The sequence below is a fragment of the Fundulus heteroclitus genome, chromosome 13 (genome assembly GCF_011125445.2).
Source record: "Fundulus heteroclitus isolate FHET01 chromosome 13, MU-UCD_Fhet_4.1, whole genome shotgun sequence".
NCBI classification, from domain to species: Eukaryota; Metazoa; Chordata; class Actinopteri; order Cyprinodontiformes; family Fundulidae; genus Fundulus; species Fundulus heteroclitus.
The window spans coordinates 25474789-25496548 of NC_046373.1; the positions used below are offsets into that span (position 1 = coordinate 25474789).

The following is a 21760-nucleotide window of genomic DNA, read 5'->3' on the forward strand; positions in this document are numbered from 1 at the left end:
TCAGTCTGCATTCACGTAGTGGAGCGTTGCTTGCAGGGCTGAGACCGCGACAGAACCCTGTTATCAGGATGTCCGTGAAGCTAATAGCAGCTAGCGCTAGCGTTAGCTTACAGCTCTGCTGTCCGGGCCGTTTACAACTTCCCTGATGCACGTGAGCTTTGTGTTGCTCTCAAACATCTGTCGTACTGTCTTCTTAACACGTATCACTGTTACGTTCATAGTCGTATCAGCGTTTGACAACTTTCAGCTAACGGCCCGCTATGCTTAAATGTGCTAGCAGGAATATTCCCAGTTGGAGTTGCTGGCTCGTTATGCTAATTTACTCCATTCAATCTCCCAGGTATGTTCCATTGTCATTCAGCTGGTTGTGGATCCAGTTGTGTAATTGAATAAATTGGTTTACCAGATTAAATGTCAGGTTTTAGTCTTTGATCGTGTAAATTTTTTTAAATAAATCCATATAGTCTGGTGCAACTTATTTATGTTTTATTTCCTCTTTATGAAGCATTTTTTGACTGATCTGACTGATGTGACTTATGTTCCGAAGCAATTTATTGTCCAATAATAGCAGATATGTAGTTGTGTTTTGTGATTGTATCTTATCTTGTGTTCTATCTATCCATCTCTCTATCTGTACACATTATATGCAGAACCCCACATTTTAAAAAGAGGTCCATAGAACGAGACCGAAACAAAACAATATGCATTAATATCTTGTTCTGCTTTGTTAGGAGATAATTTTACTTATTTTAAATATACACAAATAGGCTTAAACTAAGTGGGGTTTTCTTAGCATCTGAAGACAAGGCTGTGTTTGCTGAATGCCAAAGATTCACAGCGAGCTCTATGAAGTCATCGGGATCGCTAACGGTTACTGATCTGCAACACCGCAGCTCAAAAGGATAATAAACCAAACGCCAGTTTGAAACTCAAAAAGTAAGAATGTCAGTAATGTGGTTCCGGACCCGCTGAGGGCCTGTAGTAATCTGCCAGGGTATCATCTAAGAGCTCGGTACTTTCCTCAAAGGAACTCGAGCTGTGAAAACCAGCAGCTAACAGTGATCTCAATTGATTCTAATTTCTGACACATCTGAGCTCGACTTCTTGGCCTCAGAGAGAAAAAAACCCTGCCCTTATTCACACACTGTTCTTTCCCTCATAGGCTAATTCAGCGCAGTAATAATAGATTATTCCTCTCTATTAGCATTCAGAGACGGAGCATATCTGTTCATGCCTCCTTTACTTTCTCATCATTATAAGAAGCTTTTGAGACCAGACCAGCAGCTCTGTGACAGCAGAGTCGCATTTAATCCATTTCTTTTGATAGATCGTCCTTATCAGCGATCCTGCCTTTTAGGCAGCTTCAGATGAAACTGATCGGGTTTTTGTGATTGATTGGAGCATCAGTTTTCGCCCAAGGTTCAATTCCCCTGGAATCATTTTAGACTTCTCTTCTAAAAATGTGAAAGGCACCGTTTTGTGAAGTAGAGTAACATTCTCCCCACTTGCATGTGAAACAGATTCTTTCATTCGAGCTGAATAAGCCTCCGTTGGGGGGTATCACATTCAGCACGTTTGGTGTGATGGTTGCCTGAGCAGCAGAAGGGTTTTGTTGAGGGTTAAGGATTGCAAAAGGATTAGCCATTTAAATATTTCTAATCTGAGGTACTAGCTAAATCTGTCCTATTGTTGAAAATTTTGAAGTACAGTATATTACAGAGTGAGATGGGTGACGTTTTTATAACAGAGATGCCCAGATCAGGCTTTTCTGGGCCGATGTAGACATACGATGGTCTTAAGGAAATGACCCAACCATTTTTATTGTAAGGACTATAAAAGAGAAAAATGTGCAACAGCTTATTTAATAAAGGAAGCTTTTTTGAATCCAAAAGAAAATTAAGGAACTGCAAGTAATCACCATTTGTCTGTTAAGGCACAATTCCCTACCTTGTGTCAAAGAGTGAAAAGGCTTTAGAAATATATTGCAAACTTTTCTGTCACATTGTGCGAACAGTTTTACGTCCATTAAATAAGACGGCATACAAAGTGCCGACATATTAGAGTTTTCTCAGGCTTTGTCGTTCGAGTGACAAAGTGCAAATCTAAAGCTGCGTGTGTGTGTTAACCAAATGACTCTCACTAACCAACAGACCTCATGGGGCTGTTTTCAGTGTATTTCAGCATTTATGGCTTTATGATAAATTGTTAACTCTAAAACAGTTTAACCACCAGTTTTGAAAAAAAAAAAAAAAAGAACATTATGACAGCTTCGAAAATAAGTGTACATGGAGTCCAGCTTAGAGCACACAACAACCACCACAATGCTTTTTCCTGTTCCGCGTCTCAGGAATGATCGTTCTGTGGACAGGTGGATCACTCCTTCAAGTATGCTTAACGTAGGTATATCTGGATAACATGGATCTGTCTGAGCTGAACCAGAATCAGTACTGAAAGTGGACAGTGCCGCTTAGAAGATGTGACAGAGATAGCTTTCTACTAAAATTATCCTCTACTTTACCAGCAAAAGTCAGCAGCAGAAAGTCTTGGCATACTCCTCACGTCGTGGGAACAGTTGAAAATGACCAGAGTTTGGTGTTGATGACTGGTTTGCACAGAGTATGCACCTCAACCCAACAGACTACCTTTGGGATGAATCAGAGCGGAGACTGAGAGCCAGGCCTTCTTCTTATTCAGTAAAAACCCATGTCCTGTACATATGGAACCACTGCTTATCCTGCACTTGCTGCTATTGCACTTCTGGTTAGACCTAAACTGCATTTCGTTGCCTTGTACCTGGACCTGTGTAATGACAATAAAGTTGAATCTGATCTAATCATCTAATCTAATCTTCTCGTCCAACATCAGTGTATAACCTCACAAATGAGCTTCTGGAAGAACGGTCAAACATTCACATCAACACACTGCAGAACCTTGCGGACATCCTTCCCAGAAGAGTTGAAGCTGTTATAGCTGCCCAGGTCTAATTAGACCTTCCAGTTACCTCAACATAATGTAAACAAGAGAAGAAAAAAAAAATCATAGAACTTTAGATAAAAAAAAGGCCCTTTCATTTTAAAGTGAAACATTTTCAAGAAGAAAGTGAAGAAAATCTAGCTGCTTTCTATTATGCACTTACAATTATCCACCCAGTGTGCAATTTGAAATTTTATTTTTTTTGTGAAGCAATGATGGGATTTTTTTTTTGTCTCGTGGAGAAGGCTGAAAGCGGTTAATCCCTTCACGCTCACTGGTCCAAATACAGGCGGAGGGAAAACTCTTCTGCAGCCTTTTAAATGGCATTGGCCTGTTTTTTAATCACCTTTTGAAAGAGCCAAGCCACACAAATCAGAAAGGGTGGTGACCACTTTAAAACGCAGGTCCTAACCTCTGCACACCAATGCAAAGAGCTAAATACTACAAAAACAAACAAAAAACTAATCACGTTTTGGCCCACTTCGTTCCTCCACCTGAATCAGACTGTAACCACGTTGTGATTCATAGAAACGTCGCCTGAATAGAAAGCTTCCCCGGCTCTGAAACAGAGCTGTTTTGTTTTTCAGAGGACTGCAGCCAAGAAACAATTTTCCATTTACACTGAGCAAAAGATGGGAGTCTCAAAAGGCCAGAAGATTCCTGTGATTCCTGAACGTCAAGAGCAGCAGGTTGGTATGACGTGGCTAACGCAATCCTCCCGAAATGAAAATAGAAACCGACCTAAATGATCTCCTCGCGGTTGCCCACTCCTGCCAAACAGTCACGCTCCTGTTTACATTCACTTATCCCCCCCGGAGCTCCTGAGATAATGAATTGTGGCTAGAAAAATGATTTGACCTTTGAACTGTATAAAGTTTTATCGCGTTGGAACTTTATCCTGGTGCACAATTTGTGTACAATGTGGCGCACAAATTCTTGAGTTGTGGCCAAAATCCCGTTCCGTGAGGTCAGAGTGATCCTGAACTTTGACCACCGAATTTTAAATCAGTTCATCCCTGAGTCCGATCCATGTCTGTGCCAAATATAAAGAGATCCCCTCCAGATGTTTCATGCTGATTGTGTTTTGAATAACAATTCAAATTGGAAAGGAAAAAAATAAATAAAAACATTTTGGGGGGTTAAATTTTTGGTGGAATTAATTAAGAGAGCAGAATCACCTTTCTGACCGTTTCCTACAGCATGTTCCAGTAACATCAGTAAACATTCTCAGTTTGAGTCATAACAACAAACTTTCCTGAGGTTTTTCTAGACGCCCTAACAGTTTCACTTTACCAAGATATTTAACTTAGTTAAGTGAAGATGTTAAACTGCTTTTGCAGTTATAGCTGCAACATTAGACACCAGAAGGGAAGTAGATTGTACTCTGCTGTTATTATAGAACGGGGATAAAATTTCAGTTTTTTTCTTTACTTATATCCAAGTATACAGTTTCAACAGAGGGTTTGGAGTAGTTGAAGAACCACTAGGACAAGAGAAAAGCTTCAATTCATCGGCAGATTTCCGCTCAGAAAGTCAAATTCCAGTCATAAAAACGGAAAATCTGTCCTGTTTTAAGATTGTAAACACATCAACATGCACATGTTCTGTAGTAAAAATTAAATAATAAAAAAAAAAAAAAAATCACAAAAAGGTTAGGTAGATAGCCGATAATGCTTAAATGGGATTCATTTTGTTATACGTTCGTTTCCATAACTCTACAAAGAAACATGCACAATTAATTTTTACTTTATGGTCAGTGTTGGTAAATATTTAATTTAGCACAAGTGGTACCTATCTCCAGCAATTGTTGGGCAAGAGGCGAGGCACACCCTGGGTAGGTTGCCGGTCCATCACAGGGCAACACAAAAGCCTGGTCAATAACTTACATCTCTAATAATCAGATTAATGATATTGCGACAAAATGTTTAGACAGCAACAGTAAAAGCCGACGATCAAAAGTTGTTCAACATTGATCATGTACCCAGTAACAAATCAAGCATCAGAAAGGTGGTTGGTGCCAGGGGGGCTTCCAGGAACTGCTTATTGTCGGGGGGTTTTCACGCACAACAAAAAGGTTAGTTAATGGCAGTTGTATGGACAAAAATGCCTTGTTGATGTCAGAGGAAAATGGGTAAACTGGTTTAGGATGATAGAAAGGCAACAATGAGTCAAATGACCCCCTTGTCACATCTAATGTCTGGAGACCATCATCTCTGAACGGCCAACACATTACATTAAGAAGCAGATGTGCTACAGCATTGGACTTTACCGGATGCCACTCTTGTCAGCTAAGAACAGGGAACTGAATAATAAAAAAAAATGGAAAACGCATCGACTTTCAGCTGTGACATTTAGTTGGTAGGGTCTGAATTTGGCATAAACAGCATCAAATGGTATTAAGAGTCCAGGCTGCTGGTGGTAGTGTGATTATTTTTTTCTTGGCACACTTTCAGCCCCTTCAGCATTGTTTCAGCACTACAGCCTGCCTCAGTATTGTTGCTGGGCCGCATCTATTCCTTTATCCCTGCAGTCTACCAGCCTTCTGATAGCCACTTCCAGCAGGATATTGTCACCAAACTCCAATCACCTCAAGCTTCTTTCTTGAGCATGATAATGAGTTCACTGTACTCCAAAGGTCTCCACAGCCACCGGCTCACAATCCAAAAGGAGCACCTTTGGGAAATGGCAGAACGTGAGATTCCCATCATGCATGATTGCGCAAATGACAAATGGTGGAGAGAAGGCATGAAGCCGTCATGTCACTGTGGATCAAACCTCTGAGGAATGTTTCCTAGTCCCTCTCTGGTGTAGTGTCTCAAGGCCCGGTCCACATTGAGACGAGAACAGGTGTGTCCGCAAAGGTATTTTGTCGTTTAGGTTGTACGTCAACATCGACACGGCATTTTTGGGGGCCTGTAAACAATCCTTTTTAAAACTGGGTGCCAGAGTGGATACATTTCAGAACACCGGTTTCATTTTTCCGTGTGTACGGAAGCTGCATTTTTTTCTTTAACGATGACGTCGTAGCTTTGCCTCTCTCGGTAGCCCGCCATAACAAAAAGGGAGACACACCATGTATACGAGGCAAGCTGCTCAACAAAACACAGCTGCTCCGTCTGTAAAGAAGTGGCAGTTTAAATAAGGAGGTCTCTTTCAGGATTGGTGGAACAATCAGGGTGAGTATCCAATCGGGAGAAAAAGAGCACTTTAATAGGAAGTGATGTGGGAGGAAATACAGGAAATGAACCAGGAGAAGGTGTGCATGTTTCTTCGGCAGTGTCACAGCGCCGCCAATGGGGCCGGCATACCTACTACAGTCTTTACCGTGGTGCTGCGTCCTCTCGTGTGAATGCACGCTTTCTTGATCGTTTATGAAGATTTACTGTGTCCGTCTCAGCGTAGACATGGTCTCAGTCTCTGACTTTAAGTCTTGGCACTCAGGTTGAATCCCAGTTGCGTCAGGGAGGGCATCTGGCGTAAAAACTCAGCCAAGTCTCTGTCCAAGTTGTAGTGACTTGCTGCAGTGACCTCTGAATAAGGGAGCAGCCAAAAGGACTCTTTCTCCGAGGAATGTTTCCAACTCCTTGTTGAACCTATGCCACAAAGAATGTTGGCATTTCTCCAAACAAAAGGGCATCCAGCCTTTGACAAACTGGCAAGTTGTTTGGACTCTGACCACCCTTGTTACCCGCGTCTGACACAAGATCTCATGGCCGAGCTTACAAAGAATGGTGAGGAGCATCTTGACGGCAGAGAAGAACAAAGATTCAGGAAAACGTGAGTTAATCGCAACCAATTTCATCAGTGATATCGCAATAGCATGTTTCCTAATTTCCTTTTCAACTAGATGGAGGGATTATTTCTCCTCATCAAGAACAGGCTGACGGAACACGAACATGTGGGAGTGCGCTCACAAAAAAAACATGTTTCAAAGTGAGTTTGACAGACTGCACGAGTTGACATCAGTTTCACAGAGAATTATGTCGAAAACAAGGTGTTAAAGTGGGCACAAGCTTCACCTCTCGACACGCAGGCAGCATTAATGTGGTGTTTTCTAGCTTCGGAAAGTAACAGATTCCTTCTGCCGGCATATGAAAGGCAAAAGAAACATAGAATAAAATCAGAAGAGCGTTGCTGAATCTGACTGTGAGATTTACATGGTCTCAGAGTGGCGCTACGGAGAATGTAGGAAACTCATTTAATTTTCTTGCTACACAGTTAACCTGCTCATTATTGCTCGCAGCTGAAGGTTTCACTTCATTTCGGCGGTTTTTAAGGCCGCTCAGCACAGTTTGCCGTCAAACAGCAACGGAGACAAAGAGCGCGTGGCGCGGCCGACGCAGATTTTTGAGAGACAGCTTCTCGTTCGCAAAGTTGCAGTCTGCGAGCGTGGACCAGCTAAGAAGGTCATAAAAGAGAGAGCATAAAAATAAAAAATAAAAAAACGTAAGGGCTGAAGTTCTCCTACACAGAGCCGCTCGATGTTCTGCTGGAGCTTCTCGTGAATCTGGCCGGTTAGTGTTTGCGGGCAGCCCCCAGGTGTGAACATGAGGAAACATATGAATATCAATGAGGACGCTGATGAAAAAGGCGCAACTGTGCTCAGTGAGCTTTTTCTGGATAAATGAGGGTTTGAAACAAGATTTAAATTAACGATCCAGACAAGGAGACGTGAGGTTGGGGGGGGGAGCTTCAACAATTCACAGTTCAGGGGTGGAGGGAAGCTAATCTGAGATGGGTTGTTTTTTGGGTTTTCTATTTTTTCTTTTTTTTTTTTGTCTGATGAGCCCATCAGTGCTGCTGGTCACTCATGTGTTTAGTAATTGAGAAACACACACACACTGCAGGCTTTAATGAGAAAATAAGCAGTCTTTTCTCTCTTCATGAATAAAAAATGACTTTTTGGGAGATTTAAAAAGAAATAATATAAGCAGTGGTAACAAACATCTGTTTTTGAAGTGCTTCGCTCTAAAAAATTAGTGGAGGGGGGAAGTGACACCTCCTTTCTCTGCATGATTGATGGCATTAAACAGAAACAAATTTCGCTACTTTTTTTAAAAAGATGTTGAGTAATTTATGTCAAAATGACACCTCAACAATCTAGTTTGCATATATTTATAATAATTTTCATCTTGTAAAAGCAGATCTGCTTTATATTCGGGTAAAGATATGTTCATTTTTATTTCTAGAATTTTTTTTATTTTATTTTTTAAAGGTACAGGTATCAAGGTTTTTTCCAAGTCACGGTTTCAGAACCACAAGTCCAAAGAACAGAAAGAGGGCTGGAGGGATTATGGAGTTTTTACAGCTGCATGGAGAATAAACAGCTGCTGCACACTGCCAGCCAGCTGGCTTGTATACCTTTTCCCCTCTCTTTCAAGAAATGAAAATTCAACTGGAAACAATTTGAAAATGCCATTTTTTCAAAACTGCGGCACTCTATAAAAAGTAAATGAGTAAAATATTAGGAGGAATAAGCGCTACTACTAAATCTGGCCGGTGGTTCTCTACTGTTGCTTAAATTAATTAAAGATGCACAGTTTAGAGATTTGTGGTCCATTTTTCAAGCTCCGGTTTGTGTAAAACCTGCCGATAACGATTTTTTATACTAATTTCAGTTTTTAAGACCGTTAATGAAACGCTGATAAATAAATAAATTCTTGCCTTTCTGCTGTGAATGGTCGTTATGTACGAGTAGCAGTGGCAACATACCTCTAAATGTGTGAGACGGGAGTAGCTGTAAAACAGGGTTTTATTCATTTAAACGAATAAATTAGTTAGTTGGCATTTGAAACAGTCTATAGCATCTTAAATAAACAATTAGCCAGATTAGCATTACTAACTAAACAGCCCTCTTCTTGTCCGTTCACAAGATAACAGACGTGCTGAAAACCTCACAAAGGAATGCGTTCAGACAACTTGTTATCTACAGACGTCGGCTCCCGGGTCTATTCACGCCTATGAAATTTGACAAAACATCTCCAAAACAGGAATATGTTGACGTCCTGCAGCAGACATGTATGAATAAAAAAAAATAACTACCGGTACAGGGGTAAGAAATGGAGAAAGAGAGAAATGATCAACATCCACTGAAGTCTAGCAGTTTGTTGTGGGAGCCCAGAAGAACAGCTTCAATATAAAATACTGTTTCCTCTTAAACAGCTTCTCAGATTTCTGGGCATTCTTCTTAACTCCTCACCGATACTGAAAACAGCTACATTACCGGTTACATTTTGGACCAACTGGTCAATGATGAAGGCTGATCAAGCTGAAAATGGTCCAAAAACAATCCAAAACCAATTTCTCAATGCATTTCTGATAAAGATCTAAATTATTAGTGTTATACTGTAACCACACCATTATTATTATTCAAAATCTTACATATATTATAGAAGCAGAATGAACACATGCTACTTTTATGCTATACAGATGTCCTCATTTCTTTGCAAATTTATATGTGGACACAATGCTTTGAAATGTTTTTAACAGCCTTTTAAAACATTCAATACATTTTTTTTTTTTACAAGACGACAATCATCAATAAAAGACAGACCTCTGCAATGACTGATTCTTTCTTTAATCAAAAGTGTAAAAAACAAAATAGTTTGTTCAACCTAAACACTTCAACCTCACTTTTCAATCCCCAAACACTGCAAAAACGGAACTTAAAATAAGTAAAATTTGTGTATTTGTCCTTGATTTGAGCAGGTAAATATGATGATTTACCAATGGAACAAGATTTTTGCACTTAAAATAGAAACAATTCATCTCCATCATCTTATTTCAAGTGCAGGATGTCTCATTATCTTATATTAGGGGTCAAAATACTCATTCCATTGGCAAATAATCTTATTTACCTGCTCAAATCAAGGACAAATACACACATTTTAAGAACATTTTACTTATTTTTAGATCCGTTTTTGCAGTGCAATTGGTTTAGCTCGTCTTTGAAGAGCTAAGGAAGTGAACAGGAACCCTCCGCCCCATTCCTACAACTCAAACTGGCCATGTGTCCAATCTCTTTATGATAAATGCTTCTTATTTCCCGTCCGGCATCACGTGACCTTCCTCCGTGCTGCTTCGGATGCGGCTGGTGAAGCAGTGGGCGGCACTGAGCTACGGATCGATGTTAAACTGATTGGCCCAGAGGGGACGCACACTGCAGCAACAGCTCAAAAACAAGGCGACACATTTGTCAGTGATTGGCCCGGACGGACGATTCATCATGCAGAGGACGGCGGGTTTACTGCCGGTTTGTTTCCCAGTCACACAGCTCCCTGCGGGGCTGGATGAGGACCAGCTTTCTATACCACTCGTCCTGCAGGCGAACGAAAGAAAAGGACGCCCGCTTCATTTTCATGTTGCATTAATATTAATCACTTTTCAAAGCTCACAGCTGACAAGCGCACACCCACAACTGAGTTTGTCTTATCTCGGCTGGTAAATAACTTATTTGCATTTCTCTACTTGCCGTCAAATTCAAATTTGCTTTTTAACTCTGCATATTTATTGCAAAACATGACGCTGGGATGTAAAGTGAGCACGACACATCCCATTCTTCGCTTTCTGTTTTAACCGTGTTACGCTTCAGACTGTGACATTTTTTGGACTGAATCCCCTTTCTTGTGTCAGAATTGAAAATTCCCCAAAGTTTGACCTTATCCTTGCCATTTTTTTTTTTAAACAGCTCCAAGTATTCAGTGTTTCCCCATTGCTGTCTGTGGCAGCCTCTAAAAGCCTTTGAAGCAGCATGCAGATGACAAGATACACACATTAGAATGAATAAATAGTACTGTCCCTATAGCTATTATTCAACTCTAATAGAATAAAGACCAATACTGCATAAGATAATGACCCAGAGCAATAAAGAGGAATCGCACAAGGTGCCAGATCAGATGTGGGTGATTCTGAGTCATTTAATGCTCCTAAAATCAATATTAAAGGCACTGATGTGGCACAGTGGTTGTTATGTTTGCATTTACAGTAAGCCTGATGTAAAAGGACAGAGAATAATGAGAGTCGCCACTGTTCTGTACGATATAGGGGTCTGAAACATTTCATTTGAGCTCTGAAGCAATTCCAAACAAAGCACCTTTGAGCTGCTCAGGCAGCCTGTTAAACTCAAATGTTCGCTTCAAAGCTGTCTTGTAAATGAAAATGGGCTTTCAGAGGATTATTAAAGATGCATATCAACCTCTTGAGTAGAGCCTGGCAATAAATCAATAATAAAACCGTCTCTGAGCCCAGTCACTCAGGATATCCCAGTCTTCAGCGTTCCGAATCACTGACCACAACTCTCCAGTACCGAGGGCTTCAAAGATGTAGATCTGCAACAGGATGCCTTTACCTCTGTATTTTCATTAGTGGAACTATGTGTGAACACAACGGCAGGAATGTACAGTCGCATTCCTTTTGGCTGATTTATGGAGCGACGCATGCGGTTGTTTTATAGATGTCCACCGCTGAGAAAACGTACACACATCCTCAAGAGACGAGGAGATTCCCACACAGTCATTTCCATACAAGAAAGATTATTTGTCCCACAACTAAATACACATGGCTGGGGAGAGGGGGGGAGGGGGAAGAAAGAAAAAAAGAGTGCCATTTGTGACAAAGATGCTGATCAGTTAAGCAGAAAAATGGAAATCTGTTTCATTAAATCTATTCAGTTACAGAATCACAAACAGAACAGAAAGGGCTAAGCAGCAAGTAACGCGCTGAAAAACAGAGTTCAGGCAAAAGTATTTCACAAAAACACACAAAAGAAACCCAATAATCCGCTTGTGGTAAAAAAAAAAAATACAATCAAATGAACTTTATGGACACATATTCTTGTGAAAGTTTCATGTTTACAGTTCACTAAAAGCACCAGAGTGGTCATGGTTGAGCACATTTGTGTCAAGGGAATACTACAGAAATCTGTCACAAACTTTGCACCCGTTGCATTTCTTTTTGCCAGAACCGCAATCACTGTATCAGGAGGCGTAGGGTTCATGTCTGCAGCCCAACTATAATCTGAGCCCGAAATGTTTGAACCTTAATCTGCACTCACTTAGTTCCAGTTAAACCAGCTGGGAGACAAAGTGACAAAGTGAACGCCACTCTCAGAAGACCAAATAAAATGATGGGAAATGGTCAATCGGTTCTTTAAGGTTATAAGTAACTGAAAGAACTGCTTCCATTGTCATAAAATGGTATGTTTTGTTATATGTCCATTCTGTATCAAAAACTGCAGAAACCTTTAGCGGTGGTTGTGTCAAAATTTTTTGTATGTGATGTGAACCATCTATCTACCATCTATGGTCACGAGCTTTGGGTCGTGACCGAAAGAACGAGATCCCGGATACAAGCGGCTGAAATGAGTTTTCTCCGTAGTGTGTCTGGGCTCTCCCTTAGAGATAGGGTGAGGAGCTCAGTCATCCGGGGAGGACTCAGAGTAGAGCCGCTGCTCCTCCACGTCGAGAGGAGCCAGTTGAGGTGGCTCGGGCATCTGGTCAGGATGCCTCCTGGACGCCTCCCTGGAGAGGTGTTCCGGGCACGTCCCACCGGGAGGAGGCCCAGGGGAAGACCCAGGACACGCTGGAGGGACTATGTCTCCCGGCTGGCCTGGGAACGCCTTGGGATTCCTCCTGAGGAGCTGGCCCAAGTGGCTGGGGAGAGGGACGTCTGGGCCTCCCTACTGAAGCTGCTACCCCCGCGACCCGACCCCGGATAAGCGGAAGACAACGGACGGACGGACGGACGGATGTGAACCATTTCTGGATGAATCAGTCAACTTCAAAGAACAGATTCAAAGGAGTGACAGAATCTGATTATTAGACGCTGGTATTAAGTTTTACTCACCAACTACCTGCACATTGTTCCAAATTACATATAGCTGTGTGTGTCAGCTACCTTCTCTGACCAAAGTGATTTTAGAAGCCTTCAGAGATGCACCAATACAAATTTTCTAACCCGATTTCCAATTTTCATTTCTTGTATAGCTCTGACCAGCTAATTATAGGTAGCTCCATTTTATCTTTCAAAGCTATAAGAACACAGACAAACAGCATTTTAGTGGTTTTATTTTTGGCAACATTTTGAAATCCATTCTCTTCTGTACATGAAATTATAAAGTGGAGCACTTTTGGAGCACTGTGTTCTGCCCTCCGGGTAATCTGCTTTAAGTCTTGCTCTCTCTCACTTTCTTGCAGCCTGAATGAGCTACAGACATGTCTTGACAGAGAGCAGGATGGTAAGGAAGGTTGAAAAAAAACAAAACACAAATCTGAGAACTCTCCATTGGAGAAATGCAGCAAAATGTCTAAACTTGGCATTCACCAGGTCTACAACCATCAGACATAATCAGAAGCTGTTTAGGAAGCAAGCCAGTACAAAAGTCCTTTCAGTCCCACAAACAAAACGTAAGTGTGTGGAGTTTGCTAAATGCTAGAGGACTTTGACTTGTACCCAATGCTGTGGTCAGACGATATCAAAATTGGCCTTTTCTGACAAACACAATTCCAGGTAAATCTAGCGTTAAATAACTTAAAGGAAGCCCACTGCTAAGTATAAAGTAAGATCTGTAATGCTCTGGGCCTGTTTATCTTCCAAAGGCTCTGAAAACCGTGGAAGACTGCATTGCATTGTATACTCGTCTAAAACCTAAGGAGATTATAAATTAAAATCTGGTGGCATCTGCCAGAGAACAGAAAATGAGTTGCACTGGGGTCTTTCAGCAAGATTAGGATCCAAAACATATGGCCAAATGAACACACAACTGGTTCGACTGTGGGGAGAAAACATGAGAAGGGGTCAGAAATTTTAGAGTACAGTAAGCTGTTAGCTGTAAGGGAGAAGGCTCTGGACCCAGTGGTTCACAAGCTGGCAGGCAGGAAAAAAGATTAGTGAGGTAAGGAGGTGCCAAGTTACCGAAAGTTTTGAAAACGAGGAGCAGACTCTAGAAGTTGATGTCATATTTGATGGGTAACTACTAAAGATGAGCAAGGATTGGCGTGATGGGTTTTATGGAGGGGTGTGAAGTGATGATCTGAGCGGCTGTGTTCTGTTTATGAGGGATTTTAAGAGGAAGACCTGAAAGAAGGAAGTTATAGCAATCTAACAGAAAAGTGACAAGTGCATTGATGAGGATGGCTGTGCTGGGCCAATGATGTTTTGATGGTGGAAACAGGCAGACCAAGTAGAGCTACTGACATGAGAGCCAAAAGATAAAGTGCTATCAATAATGACGCCCCAGACTCTTAGCTTAAGGGGGAGGAAGAAGATGAGGACTGCAATTGTGAAACTGTGACATTTGGAGAAATAAGGAAGGATTATGAAAGGATGGTGTTGGGCTTAGTGGAGAGGAAGAGCTAGATGTCATCCACGTAGCAGTGAAAGGGAATATCAAATTGTCTGAAAATAGGACCAGATGGAGTGAAAATAGATGATAAAACAGCAGAGGACCAAGAACAGAACCCTGAGGTACACCTGAAGTGACTTGGGAGGAGAGGTAAGGTTGGAACCACTTTAAAGAGGTGCAAGAGAAAACGATGGAGTATAATCTGTCAAGGAGGTGTGATGAGAAATGGAGTCAAAGGCTGCGCTGAGGCTGAGGAGTATGAGTAATGATGAAGGTCTGGAGTCACCAGCAATTAGGAGGTCAGTGGTGATTTCAACCAAAGTTGCCTCTGTGCTGTGGATGGAGATGGAAACCTGACTGAAGCTCTTCAAACAGATTATTATTGGAAAGGTGAGTGTAATGTTACCGAAGAAGTGCTGACCTACTAGCAGAATGGAGGGATGAAGTATTAACAGCCGTTAGGAAGAATTGGAGGACACATGATTTCATGCAAGAAATGAAAAATTAATGAACTGTGACTTTTCCCAATTGAATAAAAGTACTCAAACAAAAGTTAGCTTTATCTAAATTTCTCTGTGAGATTATGATCCCGCCATAAACAAGTGAATAAACTGTTTTCAGTGTTTTTGTTTCATCGTACATCTTAACCCGAGATTCTAACAAATTCCTAGGATGTTGTTGGTATACAGACCTACAAAAAGTTAAGGAAAGAAAAATAACTGAGTTGGTGGAACCATATTTTTATTTCAAATTGTGACAGCACAATTTCAAATATCCCCTTCCAAACTACCTGATGCATGTTTGTGTCAAGTAGTGCGACAAAAGGTTCCACTTTCTGAAGTGAAGGACTTTTTTTTCCCCCCTCAAAGAGCAACTATGAAAACAGAGGAAAACATTAATAACTTCGACAAGCGTGTCCAAGTTGGAAAATTACTGAATCCTACCAGACAGCATTGTTACGGCTAAAATAAATAGGGGCGCAAACAAAAAAGGAAAACTTTTAAGAATTTGATTTCACGGTGTGCAATGAAAGCCTCCACGCAGCTCTCAGATCTTTACAGGGCAAAAGAAAAACTCAGGAGAACAAAATGTGAGCATTGTTAAATTTTGTGAGAGGACAAAAACATGATTAACCAATAAAAATCCTTGAAAGAGATTTCCAATTTAGCTTCAAGGAAGCGAGGATAATGATTACTTTATCCTTTATTCTCACTCCACAAAGAACAGATAATTTTTTTTTTTTTTCTATGGAATAAAAATCAGGTGGAATTGGTTCCCTGTTGTTACTTAGCTGCGCTAAAACCCTCCAAGCAGACGTGCGAGGCGGACTTGGTTCAAAAGCAGCAACGTGGATCCGATAGGGCCAGCGCATGTGTTGAGTTTCCCCCCATGGAGGGCTCCAGCAGAGAGGCAGGGTGGACACTAACACACACACACACACACACACACACACACAGATTTCTGGCTAACCCATGTTCTTCAGTGACTCACAACACGCACACACACAATCATCGCCACTACATTCACACACAACCTGGCAACGCTCGTACTCTCATTCCCAAACACACACACACACACACACACACGTAGCCTCTCAGCATTTCATAAAGCACCAATCGCAGTGGAAATACTTGCATGTTTGAGTATAAGAGGAAATAAGCGGAGAAAGGGATGGGCACGCGTGTGCACGATGCAGATGTCATGCGTGCTTTCGCTGTGTGTGTGTGTGAGCGTGCGAGAAATAAATAGCAATTTACCAGCGCAACAAAGAGTGCATGTGATATTAGCTGTCGGATAGTGTATGTGTGACAGCGTGCGAGGCTCTTATAGCCGTCATGAGCCCTCATGACTGAATGCCACCGAGAGCAACACAAACCCTGAATGGGGTCTTTTTTTTTTTTTTTCTTCCCACCCCCCACTCTATTGCCACGAATAATAATAATAATAATAATAATAATAATAATAAATGCGATTGGAGCAGCAATTTTCAGCAATGATATAAAAAAGAAACAACAACTATGATTTGAACAGACCAAATGGTGAAATAAAAGCTCACTGTAACACAAGAGAGTTTGTGTGCATGTTCCTATGCGTAGCGCTTTGCACGTTTAGGGCGGCAGGTCAGGTGGCAGCAGCAAATCACAGCTGCACTTCCTAAGAATTGGCAAAATGCACGTGTCAAAGGAACGGCAGCGTGTCAGAGCAGGGGGAAAAAAAAAAAAAAAAAAAAAGGGGAGAGCGTGTGATGTGTGAATGGTAGTGGGGAAAGGAAAGGGCATGGGGGCTTCCATGGCGCACGCGCCTGAGTGTGTATATGTGTGTGTGTGTGTGTGTCTTGGCGTTTGTGACAAATAAATAGCAGCCAAAGAGCAAGTGAGCGCGCTCTGATTCTGAGACTGGCAGCATGACCGACTGATCCCTGCATCCATATCATAGGATTAAAAAGCCTGACACGGCACAGATACAATGGCAGTGAAATATGAGACAAAAAGTCGGTCAATGGAAGAGGAAATGTGATTATGAACCAGAACCGGCGAGAGGAAGATAATATTAAAAAGAGAGGGGGGGTAGTGTGTGGGGGGGGGGGGGGGGGGTACTGACACACTTTGAACACGAGCCATACAGCGGAGGTGAATGGTAACGCTGTCACCGGGCAGTATAGAGAGAGAGAGAGGGGAGAGAAGAAGAGAAGAGGAAGAGGAGGAGCTGCTGCCAAATACGAGCCTCTCCAATGATTTCCAAGAGCCAAGACACACTTCAGTCACACTGTCAGGAATGTTGTGGAGGGTAAAACCTGCCCAAATTCAGTTTGCACACCTGTTCGTCTGAGCCTGACAGAAATCCTCCGCCTGCACGTCCTTCAGACCGCAGCGGGTCAGAAACTCCCCTCATATTATTTGTAAAAAAACATTAAAAAAAAAAAAAAAACAACGTTGGGTCACAACTGCATTGCTTTTTGCAACCGCGTCGCCGCATATGGCCTGAACCAGCACGCGAGCGAGCTGCTCCCAATTATTCATGATTTTATGTAACGAGATTTTGGGAGAGGAAATTAGGTCAGAGAACATACTGTGCACAGAGGGGGTGAACGTGGAGAAAGGGAAAAGTTTGACTATAGGCAGATTCATTAGAATAGAGGAGCCTTTACATCACACTGGGTTTCTGCGCGGTTTTTAGGTCAGATAACCCGCTGAAAGCAAAGTTGGGAGGAATTCAGCTCCTCTGTAAGGCACTGGAAACTACTCTGCACTGATACAAAAAAATGAACTTTGGAAGATGGGAAACTGTGGATTAAATGGTTAAAACCAGCTACTTTAGTTTGGAAACAAACCCTAACTTAAACGTCTGATGAGAATATTACGACGGAGGAGCCGACATGACTATAAGGGTGGGTTTTATGCATAGTACAAGTTAAGAACGCCATAAGACTGAGCAGGTCCCTGCGTTCGAGCAGCAACCTAACTTTGTATCAAGCTTTAACAAGTTTAGCAACAGCGCTAAACTCAGACTTGCTAACAAGCTGAAATTGTCAACGCCGAGCCCAACGAACAACCGCATCTGAGCTGTGGCTGTGAGGGGAAACACAGACACATACGTCTGAATGCTGTTTCTTTTAATAATTTTAGTGACGCTTTTAGCCTTAATCAAAGGAAGGTTACGAGATCTGATTTTTTTTGTTTGTTTTCCCACAGGTATCGCTAAAGTCTTGTTTCATTTTAGTGCGTTTTTACACACCTACATAATCACAAACCAGTCATTTTATTTATTTACTTGGTAGCAAGTGGAGACAAACCAGATAAGAAAACTTATCTTGACATTTAGCATAATTTTAACAAAAGTAAATATTCATACAATACGGTTGGAACTTAACATCTGTGTCTTTTGGCTGCTGAATTTGCATAATTTCTATTCAGAAATATTGACTAAGCGCTACAGTATAAAGTTTTTTACACCAATTCTATCCATTTATGTTACAGTTCAATACAGAAGTCAGCGGCATCACTCCACTGCTCCCTAGCTACACAGTTTTCTTCTACAATATCTGTACTAATATGTATTAAGGATTTAGCATGTCAACTTCAAATATCTATTAATCATTCCAAACTGTGCCCCTCGCCATTATAAATCTCCAGGCATTATTTCACAGGTTGTGGTTTAGGTTTTTCCATCCCAAGATTAGTAGTTATGTTAGTAACAGTGGGTCATTTCAGGGTTTATAGTGTGGCATTACCATATTCTACAGTAAACAACGTGATCTTTTGGGATGAATAAAAGTGCTATTGCAAGTCTATTTACAGATATTTATCATGATGGGTGAAAAGCAAAAGATTCTGTTAAAGATTGCAGAAAATGACCTAATTTTTTTGTAATGGTGGATCCTGACCTTTCAATTATTGATATAATCTAACATATAATCTAACATTGATATTAATATATATTTTAAAACACTGGATCTGCCTTAATCAACCTCCATGCACATTATTGGTCTCACCTGAATGCAATTCCAATTGTCTTTATGATTAACACAATCCTAAAATGTACCACCCCCCAAATAAAATAAATCTGGACGACCCCTTTAAAAAACTTTCTGGACGCGCCCCTGTTCAGAATATAAACTCTTCATTAGGACAACGTTGGCTGCAAGAAACCCACGTTTAGTTTTTTTAGTTTTTAAATACGCGTCTTTTCTTTGTCCTTCTTTGTTTTTCTGACATAGTTTCCTACACGGAGCAGTTAAAATAGCGCCGCGTTCAGCCTGCTTCAATGTAAACCAGGAGAAAAAGCAGCCTGTCATTCCCTGGCACGGAGTCAGCGTCTGCTCACCAAAAAAAACAAAAAAAAAAACACAGGCGCCCAGCCCTCAACGACTATATGTTAAAAACGCTTAATAAAACACTTCTCCATAAAACTTTACCGACACGCTTGTGTCTCCAAATCGCGTCGGTAAAAGTCAGCAGCGAGCTCCAGATTTCAGCGTAAACCTCGTATCGCATCTAATCGACACCGCGTCGCAAATCTGCGACCAAACTTTTGTATATTTCATAAGAAAGCGTCCGTAGCGTTAAAGAAAGTTGGTTCGAACACGTGTTAAATAAAGCAAAAAATATATATATATAAAAAAGTAAAGCACGTTAAAAGTGTTTTGTTTTTGGCGTTTAGAGAGTGTTAAAAAAAAAGCAGTGAAGCGTGTTTCTGTATAGCCCGCTGACGGCTGCTTCACCTCAGATGACCCAGGCAGCCAGACTGGCTGTCTGCTAGCTACCCCCGTTTGAACCTACGTACAGCGGCAACCAACAACACTTGAGCCGACGCCGCAGCCCCGACTGCCGCTCGCTTCCACTGCCACCTTTTTATATATATATATATATATATAAAAACAAAACAAAAACAATTTTTTTTTTTTTTAGTTTTTTACTTCACTTGGCTGACTAACGCCGAATCGGAGTAGGAGGAAAGAGAAGAAAACAAAAATATATATATATACATTTCCCGACACGAGAAAAAAAAAAGGGGGGGATAACGTCCAGAAATCGGGCAGCCACGTTTCGGTGCCGCTGCGTGCGGGGAGAGGCTAAAGCTAAAGCCCTTTAGCTTCACCGGGTTGCCCGTCATTAGCGGGGGGCTAACTGGCTAGCCGTTAGCTCCGCTGGCTAATGCATTTATTACGGGCACTTTCACCGGCGCTTGGAGGAGGAGGAGGGGGGGCGGACGGCAGAAGTTATCTACCAAGAGAGGAAAAAAAACAAAAAAAAAAAACAACGCGAAGCGGACTGCGCTCACTTCTCTCTGACAGCCGCTCCACAAGAAAAAAAAAAACAAAAAAAAAAAAAAACAACCGAGGATAATAATGCGTCCGCACAGCAAACTAAAAGTTCCCTGACAGCCGAGAGTCAAACTGTTTTATCGCCAGTCTGGCTGCCGCGGGGCTTCGCCGGGTGATAGCAAGGTGATTCCCACTCTGAGAGGCTGTGATGGAGGGGACGGTCGCTAGCAGCGGCGGCGGCGGCGGCAGAGGCAGCAGCAGCCAGGGCAAGGAGAGAGAGAGAGAGGGGGAGCCAGTCAGCCTGCAAAACAACCCGCCTCTAATAACTTCACTTTTGCGGTCACTTTGGTCAAAATTTTCCCCGAAAGCAGTCAAAAAATAAGAAGTTTCCCCCCCCCGCGTCCTACCTGTGAGCGGTGCGTGGCGGCGCGGCGCGACGGGCTGGAAGTTGATTATTCCCAGATATCCAGAGTGGTGCGGTGCGGAGCGCATATAGCTAGCGCTGGGTACAGTAAAGATTGTAGCATAGCTAACCTAAAGACAACAGTAGAGAGGAGAGGAGAAAAAAAAAAGCCTCCTCGTTGCTCATAGGGGGGATCGACGACAAAAACCACATGATCTTTTACGTCAGCATATATTTGCATAGGATGCCAAATTTATGTCGGCCGTCCAGGTGACGTGGAAATGTACAGAAAAGTTTGATCGCGGAGCGGTAACCCCCCCGGCGGACCGAGGCGAGTGCTGCTCCGGGGTTGCGGCGGAGACGACGCAGGCGTGTGGGGGAGCCATGCGCCTCCGCTCGCCGCGCTCCAGCAAGCCCCGATCTGCTCCACGGCTGCTTGTTTCAGGACTTACAGCATGGATGCCGGTGATTAATCGCCTCCGGAAGCGTCCTATACATTTACTTTTGCTGCTAAAAACGCATTTTTATGAGGAATTTGTTCGCCAAAATGGCACTTTTTAAAACAAACAACTGTATCAGCATTCTGCCCCTGCGACATACATATTTTGCTTCATTTACTCATGATGTATAACATAGTTTATGTTTTTTTTTTTTTTTTTTGTCTAAACAACTCTGCTACAAAATATATATAAAAAAAAAACATTTGCAAAACATAATTTTTTTTGTCTAGAAACGAACAAAACGCACTGGCTGCAAATGATTACACACGTGTAAAAAGAAAAATGCCAGCGCTTATATTTTTTTAAACACCTGTTTGAGCCTGCTGCTGACCTCGCTATGAGCAGCCTGCATGGAGCAGCAGCAGTACAGTGAGCCTGCTAGGGCAGCTTTCTTTTTCTTTTTTTAAATACGAGCTGCTAAAGATGGCACCAACTAGTTTTGATGGCGAAGCGATATGGGAGTGGAACTGAAGTTTCCCTGTTCATCAGACTGCTGTTTGCATTTCATTCGCCTCATGCATTTTTGATAAATGGGCTTGTTGTTGCGGATCAGATGCAATAAACGTACGACCTTCCTCTCCCACACCTATCTGAAAAGATGACTTAGGGCGACACCAACAGGCTGATCTGGGAACTACAGCCGTGTTTATAGGAGGGCTGTGTTATCATGTTATAGTTTTATGGCACAAGGAGTGGTCTTTGTTTTGATTAAATGACCTTTTACTCAAAACATAACGGATAAACGTTCACAAACTAAAGAAAGTAAACTTTTTAAACAA

At 41.9% G+C, this 21760-nt stretch overlaps 1 protein-coding gene across 1 annotated transcript in view; it reads right to left on the minus strand.

Annotated features, from left to right (window-relative positions):
* LOC105915858 (zinc fingers and homeoboxes protein 2) overlaps positions 1 to 20889 on the minus strand; it is a 188006-nt gene extending 167117 nt beyond the window's left edge. Inside the window, exon 1 of the mRNA XM_021309308.2 lies at positions 20486 to 20889. The gene's annotated coding sequence lies outside the window, so the exon portion shown is untranslated. The remainder of the gene's footprint in view (positions 1 to 20485) is intronic.
* Positions 20890 to 21760: the final 871 nt, after the last annotated feature.